The sequence below is a fragment of the Callithrix jacchus genome, chromosome 8 (assembly GCF_049354715.1).
Source record: "Callithrix jacchus isolate 240 chromosome 8, calJac240_pri, whole genome shotgun sequence".
In the NCBI taxonomy this organism is placed as follows: domain Eukaryota; kingdom Metazoa; phylum Chordata; class Mammalia; order Primates; family Cebidae; genus Callithrix; species Callithrix jacchus.
The window spans coordinates 12832366-12846369 of NC_133509.1; the positions used below are offsets into that span (position 1 = coordinate 12832366).

General features: G+C 45.0%; 1 pseudogene; it reads right to left on the bottom strand.

Moving 5' to 3' along the window:
- Positions 1 to 13075: 13075 nt before the first annotated feature.
- On the bottom strand, positions 13076 to 13723 carry LOC100385612 (protein S100-A11 pseudogene; annotated as a pseudogene).
- Between the last annotated feature and the right edge of the window lie 281 nt (positions 13724 to 14004).

Consider the following 14004-nt stretch of genomic DNA (forward strand, 5'->3'; position numbering starts at 1 on the left):
AACCCAGGAGGTAGAGGTTACGGAGAGCCGAGATCGTGCCACTGCACTCCAGCCTGGGTAACAAGAGTGAAACTCCGTCTCAAAAAAAAAAAAAAAGAGACAAAAAACTAGCCAGGCATAGTGGCACGCACCTGTAATCCCAGCTACTAGGGAGGTTGAGGCAGGAGAATCGCCTGAACCCAGTAGGCGGAGGTTTCAGTGAGCTGAGATCATGCCATTGCACTCCAGCCTGGGCAACAGGGTCAGACTCTATCTCAAAAAAAAAAAAAAAAAAAAAATTGGAGTCTGCAAGTCTTTAGATATGTTCTTGGGGCTCTGTGACTTCTCAAATTGAGAAATACTGAACCAGACTCCATGGCTTAATAAAGGAAGACATTGATCAGGTCCCACTCACAGTCAATGGAAGCTTCTATGACTAGATTTGTAGCACAAGCTTGCTGCTGTCTTTCTTATCTATAAGGAGTGGACTTCTTGTTTCAGGGCCTTCCCAAATCATGTGTTCAATTCTCTCCAGGAAAGGGCTGCGACTAGCGGTGTGGTTAACATTTAACTAATAATACTGATGTATGTTGGTTCAGCCCAGATGCTGGCAGCTTTTAATTCTCTAAACTCCTGGCCTGAATACTGGTCATGTTTCCTCAGGCTAAAAGCCAGCAAAAAGAATCACCTGGCCAAACATCCCCATTCAGCCTGCTTTCCTTAGAATGGTCTCCCAGGGGAGCTCTCTGGGCAAACAAAGCTGTTGACCTAGTTTGAAGGCCTGGAAAATCATCATGTGAGTCACTGGGACAACAGAGCAAAGTGCCAGGTCCCTGAGAAACTGTAAGCACAGGTTTCCGATGTCATCTGTGTCCTCATAGGCTGAGAGTAGGAGTCCCACGGCGGCCTGCCACTTTTCACCCAGCTCCTCCCAGTGGTTTCCAAGCCCCTTGGCACTGTGTATGGTGCCTCAGGGGCCCATTCATGTTTTCTCCAAGAAGGCTCTGTAAACAGCAACTTAGAGAGTGACAGCTCAGTTGTAGGAAACCAAAACAAAACCAGATACTTAGAGGAAGTCCTGTCGTGGAGCAAGGCCAAAAGCTCTCTCTGGGAAGGAAGTGCTGAAGCAGCTACAAAAAGTTTCAAACTGAAGACCAGGAATCCAGAGGCAGTATTTTAAAATAATACTCACACAAGCGTGGCAGGGCCTTGCAAAAGAGCACCTAGATATTACTTAAGGAGTGTTTTATAATGTTCTGAAGATGCTACTTCCTAAATTACACAAAGAGCTAGAGAAACTTAGCCAGAAAAGCAATGTGGCTAAAACTGCTGTTAAATTTAGAGGGGCTGGACAGTTTGTAGCCCAGATGTCAGAAAGAGTGCTAAAACCTCCGTGGGTCCTCATATAACTTCCCTGGGCATCAAGGACTCCTTGAGGCTGGGTATCAAAGTAGGGGCTTCTAATATTCAGGATAGCATGAGGGCAGGAGTACATGTTGACAGGACTAGGTGAGGAGAAAGTTTATCATGGTTTTTTTTTTTTCTTTTTGGATAACACTTGATTTTTTCAACACGTATACTAGGGTCTTCATCATCAGGAGGATGTGGATGTTTAACAAGTCATTAGGCTCAGGATTATTTATCAATTTACTTTTTGAGAGTGAGTCTATCGCCCAGGCTGGAGTGCAATGGCATCATCTCGGCTCCCTGCCACCTCCACCTCCCAGGTTCAAGCAATTCTTCTGCCTCAGCCTCCTGAGTAGCTGGGATTACAGGCTCCTGCCATCATGCTGTTGTATCGGACCGAGCACAGAAAGTCAAAACCAAGACAAAAGTATGCCAAATTGCAGGGTTTATTGCTGGCGACCACGGAGGACTCACGTCTCTCCAACCCGTGGCAGAGAAAGAAGGACGACAAGACATTTTTATACCCGCAAAACCACCTTGGGAGTGGGGGTGAAGAGTGGAGATGGGGATGAAAGGCTATAAATCACCTCCTGGGCAGAGAGGAGGTTGAGGGGGCTCTGGACATTCCAAGGGCTAGGGGACTTTTGTCATTCCGATTGCCACTTAAGTGGTTTACAGAAGTCAAGATAAACATTAGTTTATACATTATTTGGGCAGGTGTGGGGTCCACAGATTTTTTAGTTGCTTGGGGCCAGGATGGAATTATCTGGGGGTGCTTGTTCTGGTCAGTACCGGTAAACAAAGGCCAGCAATTCTGGCAATTACAGATAAGAGAAGGTATGAGCTTTACCTCTCTGCATTCTGCAAAGTCAATTAGCAGTTTACAAAAGCCAAGGTTAGCAGTCCTTGTGAGGAGAATAGAAACAGTTTTGTCTCTTTATAAAATGGCATTGTATAGGTTCTAACTCTAGGCCAGCTATATCACAATGCCTGGCTAATTTTTGTATTTTTAGTAGAGACAGGGCCTCACCATGTTGGCCAGGCTGGTCTTGAAATCCTGATCTCAAGTGATCTGCCCACCTCAGCCTCCCAAAGTGCTGGGATTACAGGCTTGAGTCACCACGCCTGGCCAGGCTCTGGATCATTTAAATTCATGTTTGGTTAGTGCTTTAAGACAGTGAGTGATTATTAAATTCCTCCCATTGTAGGCATGGCAAATTACATCTCCTTAATGGTTTTAGAGGATAAGCTTTTGTGCTTTTGAGCCTGGAAGAACCAGAAGACAATTCAGTCATCCAGTTTTGGTGTCTTTAGCCCCAATCTTCTCGTCTCCTCACTTCACTTCTTCTTTCCTTTTTCCTTTCTGCCTCTGTCAACTTCTGACAAAGCTGGTAAATAAACAGCAGATGTGCAGAAAGAGGGTGTTCACTTCCCACACTGGTGCTGTGCTGAAGACTGCTTCAGAGCCGCTGTCTCCTGGGCTCAGGCAAAATGCCAGCATCAATCTTTGTCATCAAAATCCCAGTGTCTGCCCTGTGTGCTGGGTGCCCTGCAGAGCCAGCGGACCAGCCCCAGGCATGCATTTAGGCAGAAGACTGAAGGGAGCACTAGAGAGAACATTCAGAATTAGACAATAAAGATAAAAGATGGGCAGAATCAGGTAAAAGTAAATATTTTATCTGTCTGACTGTGTCTTACTGATGCACACAGTAGTATGTCAGTAATGCTGTTCATTTCAACTTCTTCAGTGATGGAAATATTCTATATCCATGCTGTCTGATACAGTAGCTGCACATGGGTACTGAACACTTGGAATGTGGAAAGTGAGGATGTTTTTATTCAGTTTAATTAATTAATTTTTTTGGGGGGGGATGGAGTCTTGCTCTGTCACTCAGGCTAGAGTGCAGTGGTGCCACCTCAACTCATTGCAACCTCTGCTTCCCAGGTTCAAGCAATTCTTGTGCCTCATCCTCCCCAATAGCTGGGATGACTGGTGCACACCACCATACCTGGCTAATTTTTGTATTTTTAGTAGAGACAGGGTTTTACCATATTGGCCAGGCTGGTCTTGAACTCCTGACCTCAAGTGATCAGCTCACCTTGGCCTCCCAAAGTGCTGGGATTATAGGTGTGAGCCACCGCACCCAGCCCAATTTAATTTTAATTAATTTAAATGCAAATAGTCAGTTGTGGCTGGTGACTATTATATTAGGGACACTAATGTTTTGTTGTATGTTTGTTGTTTTGAAATAAGGTCTCTCTGTGTTGCCTAGTATAGAGTACAGTGCTGTGATCATGGCTCACTGCAACCTCCGTCGTCTCCTGGGCTCAACCTATCCTCCCACCTCAGCCTGCTGAGTAGCTGGGACTACTGGTGAATGCCACCATGTGTAGCTAATTTTTGTATTTTTAGTACAGATGGGGTTTCACTGTGTTGCTCAAGCTGGTCTTGTATTCCTGGGCTCAGGTGATCTGCCCCCCTTGGCCTCCCAAAGTGTTGGGAGTACCCTGACAAATGTACTCTATCAACGAAACTGGCCGTAAGTATACAGAAGAGGCAGAGGCCCAGGGAATGTGTAACTTTTCACAAACCAGGCAGCCCTGGACTAAGAATTGTGTTGCCAAATTGTTGCCGTTGCATGATGTCACATTCATAGCTCTTTTTACTTTTTCAATGTTTTCATTGGAATCTTCCACTTTTGTTCTGAGAAACAGATGTTGAAAGAAAAACTGTAGCCAAATTAAATTTAAAAGAGTTTAATTGAGCAAAGAACAACTTGTGAATCTGGCAGCCTCCAGAGCCAGCGTAGTCTCAGAGACTCCAGAGCAGCCACATGGTGGAAGATTTCTGGACAGAAAAAGGAAAATGACAGACAAAACTGAAGTGACGAACAGAAACAGCTGGATTGGTTCAGTGTTTGCCCTATTTGAACACGGTTCGAACAGTTGGCCACCCTGATTGGCCAAAACTCAGTGATTGACACAAAAGTAGACTACAGCCTGTATACAACTCCATTTAGGTAATAGTTCATAATATACAGGGAAACCTTTAGGCCGAACTTAAGATACGTAAGGAGGCAGCTTTACACTAAACTTGATTTGACACTGTTAAGGCAAAGGCTACCAATTGGAATTTCCAGATGAGAACACAGGTCAGACATGGGGCTCACGCCTGTCATCCCAGCACTGTAGGAAGCCAAGGTGGGAGGATCACTTGAGGCTAGGAGTTTGAGACCAGCCTGGGCAACGTGGTAAAACCCCGTCTCTACTAAAAATAGAAAAATTAGTCAGGCGTGGTGGCGCATGCGTGTCATCCCAGCTACTTGGGAGGCTGAGGCAGGAGAGTAGCTTGAACTGGGGAGGCTGAGGTTGCGCCACTGCATACCAGCCTGGGTGACAGAGCAAGACTCCTTCTCAGAAAAAAAAAGTGCATAATAAAACTCTGCTCTCTGGAAGACAGCAACTGCAGTATTTACCACCAGAGAATCCCATACATGCGGGGCACAGTGGCGCGTGCCTATAATCCCAGCTACTCGGGAGGCTGAGGTGGGAGGATCGCTTGAGTCCAGGAGTTCTGGGCTGTAGTGCGCTATGCCAATCAGGTGTCCGCATTAAGTTCGGCATCAGTATGGTGACCTGGAGCGGGAGACCACCAGGCTGCCTAAGGAGGATTGAACTGGCCCAGGTCAGAAATGGAGCAGGTCAAAACTCCAGTGCTGATCAGCAGTGGGATCGCGCCTGTGAATAGCCACTGCACTCCAGCCTGGGCAACAACAATAGGGAGACCCCTGTCTAAAAAAACAAAAACAAAAACAAAAACAAAAAACAGCTGAGCGCGGTGGCTCACGCCTGTAATCCTAGCACTTTGGGAGGCCCAGGTGGATGGATCACCTGAGGTCAGGAGTTCAAGACCAGCCTGGCCATCATCGTGAAACCCCATCTTAAAACAAAAAGCAAACAAACAAAAAAAACCAGAATCCCATACATGGCTTCCACATGGCTGTGAAGAAATGCTTGTGTCCTGCAGTCTCATCCTTTGACTGAGTCTATGCTTGCTACTCAGACATCAAGAGCATTTCAGCAGACCTCTGCACATCCATTTGCTTATATTTTCATGCCTATAATTATTTAATTACCTTCCTTTAGTGCCTATAAATAAGCGCTCTGTCATCTGAGAAAAGCCTTGAAAAAACAGGACCATAGAATTGATTTTATTTATTTATTTTTTTTAGAGACAGGGTTTCACCATGTTGACCAGCATGGTCTTGATCTCTTGACCTTGTGATCCGCCCGCCTTGGCCTCCCAAAGTGCTGGGATTATAGGCGTGAGCCACTGCGCCTGGCCCCAAATTTTATTTTTTTATTTATATTTTTGAGACAGAGTTTTGCTCTTGTCGCCTAGGCTGGGGTGCAATGGCACAAACTCGACTCACTGCAAACTCTGCCACCGGGGTTCAAGTGATTCTCCTACCTCAGCTTCCAGAGTAGCTGGAACTACAGGCGTGCACCACTACGCCCGGCTAATTATGTATTTTTAGTTGACATCGGGTGATCCGCCTGCCTCAGCCTCCCAGAGTGCTGGGATTACAGGTGTGAGCCACCATGCCTGGGCAGAAGGACCATAGAATTGAAATTCAGGTAGGAAAACCACTTTCCCATCTTGGCATGCACAACAACGCCCCCTGTCGACTGAAGCATGCCAGCTTAAAAAAATAATAAATAAAAGAGGAAGGAAAAAAACAAAACAAAACAATCCTTTCCACAATAACAACCAGCTTTTTTGAGGTATAATTGATGTAAAATAAATTGCCCTACTTTAAGTACAATTTGGTGAGTTTTAACATGCACATATGCTGATGAAACCACCATAGACAAGATAATGAATGTTTCTATCCCAGACAGCTTTTCCATTTCAGGGCAAACAGGGTGAGCACACCTAGTTCAATACTATGTGGTAAAAGCTATACCTTCCTTTTACAAATAATAGCCCCAGCCTCTGCAAGGCCTTGTTTATTTATGTATTTATTTAATTTAATTTTTTCTTTTTCGAAATGGAGTCTTGCTTTGTCATCCAGGCTAGAGTGCAATGGCACGATCTGGGCTCACTGCAACCTCTGCCGCCCAGGTTCAAGCAGTTCTCCTGCCTCAGGCTCCCAAGTAACTGGGATTACAGGTGCCTGCCACCACACCTGGCTAAGTTTTTTTTTTTTTTTGTATTTTTAGTAGAGATGGGGGTTTCACCATGTTGGCCAGAATGGTCTTGATCTCCTGACCTCGTGATTTGCCCATTTCAGCCTCCCAAAGTGCTGGGTTTACAGGCCTGAGCTACTGAGCCCAGACTTTTTACATTTTTTTTGTAAGAGATTTTTACATTATTTTGTAAGAGAGATAAGGTCTTCCTATGTTGCCCAGGCTGGTCTCAAACTCCTAGGCTCAAGTGATCTTCCCACCTTAGTATCCCAAAGTGCTGGGATTACTGGTGTGAGCCACCACACCTGGCTAAGGGCCCTCTTTATTTCATTGTCTGTTCTCATTGGAAGGAGAGCCCTCCATTTGATCTGCATGTGGCCTTTCCTCCTCCCTTCCAGTTACAAGGCTTGTCATTCTGTTTAAGGTCAACTTCTGTGGTGCTCTGGTTCTTGGCCTCTTCCACCTTTCTAGAGATTCCTTGTTAGGGAGCAGTCTCTCTTGTCTGCTGAATCATCCACTTATACACTAGCTCCTTTTCAATTGCAAAAACAAACACAAATCAAACAAACAAGATTAGTACCCTCTTTTTTTTTTTGAGACAGAGTTTCACTCTTGTTACCCAGGCTGGAGTGCAATGGTGCGATCTCAGCTCACCATAACCTCTGCCTCCTGTGTTCAAGCAATTCTCTTGCCTCAGCCTCCTGAGCAGCTGGGACTACAGGCGCGCACCACCATGCCCAGCTAATTTTTGTATTTTTAGTAGAGACGGGGTTTCACCTTGTTGACCAGGATGGTCTCCATCTCTTGAACTCGTGATCCACCCACCTCGGCCTCCCAAAGTGCTGGGATTATAGGCGTGAGCCACCGCGCCCGGCCAATGAGTACCCTCTTTCTGCCTCCCCCTTCCTGCCTTTAGGCACTCCTTGCTGTATCTCATACCTTCTCTTCTCAGCCAAACTTCCAGAAATAATTGTCCAAACTCATTCTCTCTCTCTCCATTTCCTCATTTCTCTAGCTCTCTTAAAGCCACTCCCGCCACCATCACCACCACACAGATAGTATTCTTGACTAGGTCACTCACTACTTCCCTGTTGCTAAGTCCACTGTGGACCCGATTCAGTCCTTATCATACTTAGACACTGCTGACCACTCTGTCCTTTAAAAAATAGCTTTGTTTTTACAAAAGCAATTGGTGCTTTAAAAAAAAAAAAGCAAACAATAAATAAAAGCATTAGGAGGCTCCTCCGTGGCTCACTGTGTGTCACTGCTGCAGACAGGACCAGTACTTCGAGAACTCTCAGTGGCCAGACAGCCACTCTGTGCAGCTGTCCAATTCACAGAGCAGCCCAGGAAGTCCCAGAAATTAGTCACTCTAACCTTCTAATTTGGGGAAATTCCCATACTTGCTCTATCACAGACATTATGGAAGCTATGGACAACTTTTTTTTCTTTTAAGATGGAGTCTTGCTCTGTTGCCCAGGCTGGAGTGCAGTGGCATGATCTCAGCTCACTGCAACCTCCACCTCTAGGGTTCAAGTGAGTCTCCTGCCTCAGCCTCCTGAGTAGCTAGGATTACAGGCGTGTGCCACCATGCCTGGCTAATTTTTGTAATTTTTAGTAGCGATGGGGTTTCATCATGTTGGTCAGGCTGGTCTCGAACTGCTGACCTTGTGATCTGCCTGCCTCGGCCTCCCAAAGTGCTGGGATTACAGGCATGAGTCATTGCACCCGGCCAGAAAAATTTTAAATACATGCATACATACATGGCTAGGCGCAGTGGCTCATGCCTGTAATCCTGATACTTTGGGAGGCTGAGGTGGTTGGATCACCTGAGGTCGGGAATTTGAGACTAGTCTGACCAATATGTTGAAACAATGTCTCTACTAAAAATTAAAAAAAAATTAGCTGGACTCAGGAGGTGGAGGTTGCAGTGAGCTGAGATATGCCACTGCACTGCAACCTGGGCCACAGAGGGAGACTCTGTCTGAAAAACAAAACAAAACAAAAGAATGAATGCCATCATCCGGAACCAGATGCTCTGGGGATAGGGTTGGCAGATTTTTTTTTTTTAACATGTAAAAATTATGTACATACATATATAAGCAAACAAAGAAGGGCCTAGATTCAGTAATTCTTCAATTCTGGTTCTAAGAGTGTCTTTCAATCCTGCCCTAGAGATGACATGGTCCTGGATCGACATAACTAGCCCATGTTGGTATCTTCGGGCAGGAAGCCAGTTGGGGCATGGCTTTCCTGATAGCTACCAGTTGTGTTCCCCTCCTGAAAGCTTATCTTTAAGAGAATGACAGGAGGGAAGCACACAGACATATGGGGTCTTGGGAGGCTGACCAAGTCATTTTAAAGGCTGATGCATTTTTAGACACATACAGAAAAATGGATTTCTCATGACCAATGTTTTTTTTACCCAACATAAAAAGGAAATACGGCCGGGTGCGGTGGCTTACACCTGTAATCCCAGCACTTTGGGAGGCCCAGGCGGGCAGATCACGAGGTCAAGAAATCGAGACTATCCTGGCCAACACGGTGAAACCCTGTCACTACTAACAATTAGCCGGGCGTTTGGCATGTGCCTGTAGTCCCAGCTATTCGGGAGGCTGAGGCGGAAGAAGCACTTGAACCCGGGAGGCGGAGGTTGCAGTGAGCCAAGACTGCACCACTGTGCTCCAGCCTGGTGACAGAGCAAGATTCTGTCTCAAAAAAAAAAAGGAAAAGTCACCTACAAAATCCTGTCACTCATAACAGCCATACCAATTTTAGTGAATGTCCTTTAGACAGCTTTATGCAGTAGATATACTTAGAGGGAGATGAATATAGTTTCACATACATGAGACGATAATTCATATGTTATTCTGTAGTCACTACATTTACTGAGACTATGCAATGGGTAGGTTTCCAAGTCAATAACCGTGGACTAACAGCATGATCGTTCATGACAACAGCTATTTGTAATACTTACAAACCATGATTGTAACAACCTTTCTCCTATCCTTAGCCATTTCGGTTGTTTGCATTGTTTGATACTAAAAACTACTCAGTGGAAAACATCCTGTGTTCTGCTTTTGTGCAATTTTCTCCTCAGGGTAATTTCTAGAAGTGGACTAGTTCTATACAATGGTGTGTCCTTTTTATGATACAGTTACCCAACTGTTTTCTGGAAATTTTATACCAATTTTTACTTCTACCAACACTAGATATAAGGACATGTTTGTCCCATTGTCAACAACATTGATTTTTATTGATTTCTGATTTTAGATATGGGTCTTGTAGTCTGATTCTGTTTTTGGACCAATTTAAATATTTTTCCTTCAATGACTTGGTTTATTTCATTCACACAATTTTTTTTTCTTTTTTTGAGACAGAGTTTTGCTCTTGTTACCCAGGCTGGAGTGCAATGGCGCCATCTCGGCTGCAACCTCCGCCTCCTGGGTTCAAACGATTCTCCTGTCTCAGCCTCCCAAGTAGCTGGGATTACAGGCATGTACCACCATGCCTGGCTAATTTTTTGTGTGTTTAGTAGAGACAGGGTTTCACCATGTTGGCCAGGATGGTCTCGATCTCTTGACCTCATGATCCACCTGCCTCGGCCTCCTAAAGTGCTGGGCCCGGCCTTCATTCACACAATTTTAATTGTTAAATGTGACTTTAGTTCTTTCTGTTTTGTTTTCTATTGTTATGCTTGCTTGGCATATCTGGTTTTTTATCTTTCAGTCAAGTAAATGCATTCTTCAGATTTTTTTTTTCTTCTGGTAATTTTGATAGAATTTTACCTGATTTTAAAAAGTTCTGGCTGGGCGCAGTGTCTCATGCCTGTAATCCCAGCACTTTGGGAGACTGAGGCAGGCAGATCATGAGGTAAGGAGTTTCAGACCAGCCTAGCTAACATAGTGAAACCCTGTCTCTAGTAAAAATACAAAAAATTAATTGGGTGTGGTAGTGGGCGTCTGTAATACCAGCTACTTGGGATGCCAAGGCGGAAGAATAGCTTGAACCTGGGAGGCAGAGGTTGCAGTGAGCCGAGATCGTGCCACTGCACTCCAGCTTGGGCGACAGGGTGAGACTGTGTCTCAAAAAAATTTTTTTTTAATTCTGTAAGTGGACATTTATGCCTGTCATATATACTTATTTTTTTCTCAAACAATGCAATATTTACTCCACTCTAATAATAATAGCTAACATTAACTGTATGTTTACGGTGTCTTCATCATAACCCTACGAAGTGGATGAAAATGTGTTTTCCTTCCTTCCTCCAACTTGCTCCTATCTCTAGGCCTGGGTCATCTAATCCCAGTGCTTTGTGTACTCCTAAAATCTCTTTGGCTGAGTGCGAGAGAATGAGACGGGAGGATCCTTGAGCCCAGGAGTTGGAGTCCAGCCTGGGCAAAATAGTAAGATGTTATCTCTATAAAAAGTAAATAATTTTTTTTCTTCAGGGTGTAATGGCTCGTGCCTGTAATCCCAGCACTTTGGGAGGCAGCACTCAGGAGGCAGGCATGAGAATCTCTTGAACCCGGGAAGTAGAAAATGCAGTGGCCCGAGACTGTACCACCGTACTCCAGCCTGGGCAATAGAGCGAGACTTCATCTCAAAAAAAAAAAAAAATACAAAAAATTAGGGGGCACAGTGGAGTGCGCCTGTGGTCCCAGCTACTTAAGAGGCTAAGGGGAGAGGATCACTGGAGCCCAGGAAGTTGAGGTTACAGTGAGCTGAGATAGTGCCACTGGACTCCAGCCTGGGTGACAAAAAGTAAGACGCTGTTTCAAAAAAATAAAAAGGGGAAAAGAAAAGAAAATCCCTTTGGAAAGAAAAGTCATACTCTGGTTGGGTCTGAGCTGAAGTAGCTCTCCCTTGCGCTACTGAGCAGCCATGATTGTCTCTGTTTAGAATTATAAAATGTCCCTCCTTCACTTCCATCCCCATAATCAGTGGCATCCCAAAGACACTGTTTTTTAATCAATCCAGGCTATGCTGGTATAGACTGCACATTCACTTGGGTAATCTCATTCAGTCCTCACAGCAATCCTGTAAAAATGTCTCTAATTTTCCACATTAGTGACAAGAAAGCTGAGGTTTGAAAAAATAGCTTGTGTGATGTGTCTTTGTGCTCAATACCTGGTAAGTGTTGTTAGCTACTGTCCTTTGACGGATCACCACATTTTATTTATTTACTTGTTTTCTTTCTTTCCTTCTCTTTCTCTATTCCTTCCTTTCTTCCTTTTTTTTTTTTTTTTTTTAAGTCTTGCTCTGTCACCCAGACTGGAGTGCAGTGGTGCAATCTTGGCTTCCTACAACCTCCGCCTCGTGGGTTCAAGCAATTTTCCTGCCTCAGCCTCCCAAGTAGCTGGTACTACAGGCATGTACCACCCCCACAACCCCCGGCTAATTTTTTAGTATTTTTTAGTAGAGATGATGTTTTGCCATGTTGGCCAGGCTGGTCTTGAACTCCTGACTTCAGGTGATCCACCTGCCTCCGTCTCCCAAAGTGTGGTGATTACAGGCATAAGCCACCAGCCTGGCCTACTTGTTTATTTAGTTATTTATTTGAGATAGGGTTTCCTTTGTTGCCCAGGCTGGAGTGCACTGATGCAATCACAGTTCATTGTAGCCTTGAACTCCTGGGCACAAGTGATCCTCCCATGCCAGCCTCTTAAGTAGCTGGGACTACAGGGGTGTACTACCACACCTGGCTAATATTTTAATTTTTTGTAGAGATCAGGTCTCCCTATGTTGCCCAGGCTGGTCTCAAACTCTTGGCCTGAAGGGATCCTCGTGTTTCAGCCTCCCAAAGTGCGGGGATTACAGGTATAAGCCACTGCATCTGGACCATATTTTTTTTTTTTTTTTTTTGAGACGGAGTTTCGCTCTTGTTACCCAGGCTGGAGTGCAATGGCGCCATCTTGGCTCACCGCAACCTCCGCCTCCTGGGTTCAGGCAATTCTCCTGCCTCAGCCTCCCGAGTAGCCGGGATTACAAGCACGCGCCACCATGCCCAGCTAATCTTTTGTATTTTTAGTAGAGACGGGGTTTCACCATGTTGACCAGGATGGTCTCGATCTCTTGACCTCGTGATCCACCGACCTCGGCCTCCCAAAGTGCTGGGATTACAGGCTTGAGCCACCGCGCCCAGCCTGACCACATTTTAAAAAATAGGATAAAGTAATCAAAACCAAGACAATCTAAAACATCAAATAAAGGTCTTCAGGCTTTTGCCAAAGAATATACTTTTTTTTTTTTTTTTTCAGATGGAGTCTTACTCTGTCATCCAGGCTGGAGTGCAGTGGTAGGATCTTGGCTCACTGCAACCTCCGCCTCCCTGGTTCAAGTGATTCTCCTGCCTCAGCCTCCTGAGCAGCTGGAATTACAAGTGCGCAGCACCACCATGCCCAGCTGATTTTTGTATTTTTAGTAGAAATGGGGTTTCACCACGTTGGCCAGGCTGGTCTCAAACTCCTGAGCTCAATTGATCTGCCTGCCTCAGCCTCCCAAAGTGCTGGGATTACAGGCATGAGCCACCACACCTGGCCCAGAATATGCTTTTATTTTATTTTATTTTATTTTTTTCATGTTTTAAAAAAGTGACATTGTCTCATTACTATCCACAGGTGGGGTCTGCATGAGGTGGTTGGTGTGCTGGGCTCAGGGGATAATCCGTGGGCTGTGGAGATGATGACAGAAAGGCTGGAAGGAAATGGGGTGGATTTGAAGGCCAGGCCTAAGGGGTCCTCAGGTCCGCTTCTGGGAAGGGAAAGCCTTGAGGCAAGGGAAAGTCATGGCAAGCCATAGCTAGGCCACCAATCAGATTAAGAAATTCTGAGAAATCTAGCTGCCCATCACTGTTGGTGTCCAGTTTCTTCATCAGGCGGTCAAGGACACTGGGGTCCTTCTGGTTCTTTGTGGAGGCAGCCAGTTCTGTATTCATGAAGCTCAGGAACTCCGTCTTGGAGAGAGTGTAGTTATAACCATCTTTTCCAGCATACTTCTGGAAAACAGCAATCAGGGACTCAATGCACGCTCAGTCTCTGTAGGGCTGGAGATTTTTGCCATGTTGGAGCAGAGCAAGGCATGCAGGAGGCCATGGCTGGGAATGGCACTGAGAGCTCTGGGCGCATGGCATGTGGGTCTGGAGCCTCTCCAGAATATGCTTTTAATTGGATGCTATTTAGCACTTGTCTCTCTGTTGAAAGAATTTCTATTTATGAAATATTGCTTAAAGTAACTTTTTGCATCATAGGATGATTTTACAACTGCATGCATCTGTCAGAATATTTTATTCTCTTTTTTCTTAATTTCTAAGGTATTATCAGCTAGTGATACTTTCTTTAAGCTATTAGCAGATTTACCAATACTACTTTTTTTTTTTTTTTTTTGAGACGGAGTTTCAATCTTGTTACCCAGGCTGGAGTGCAATGG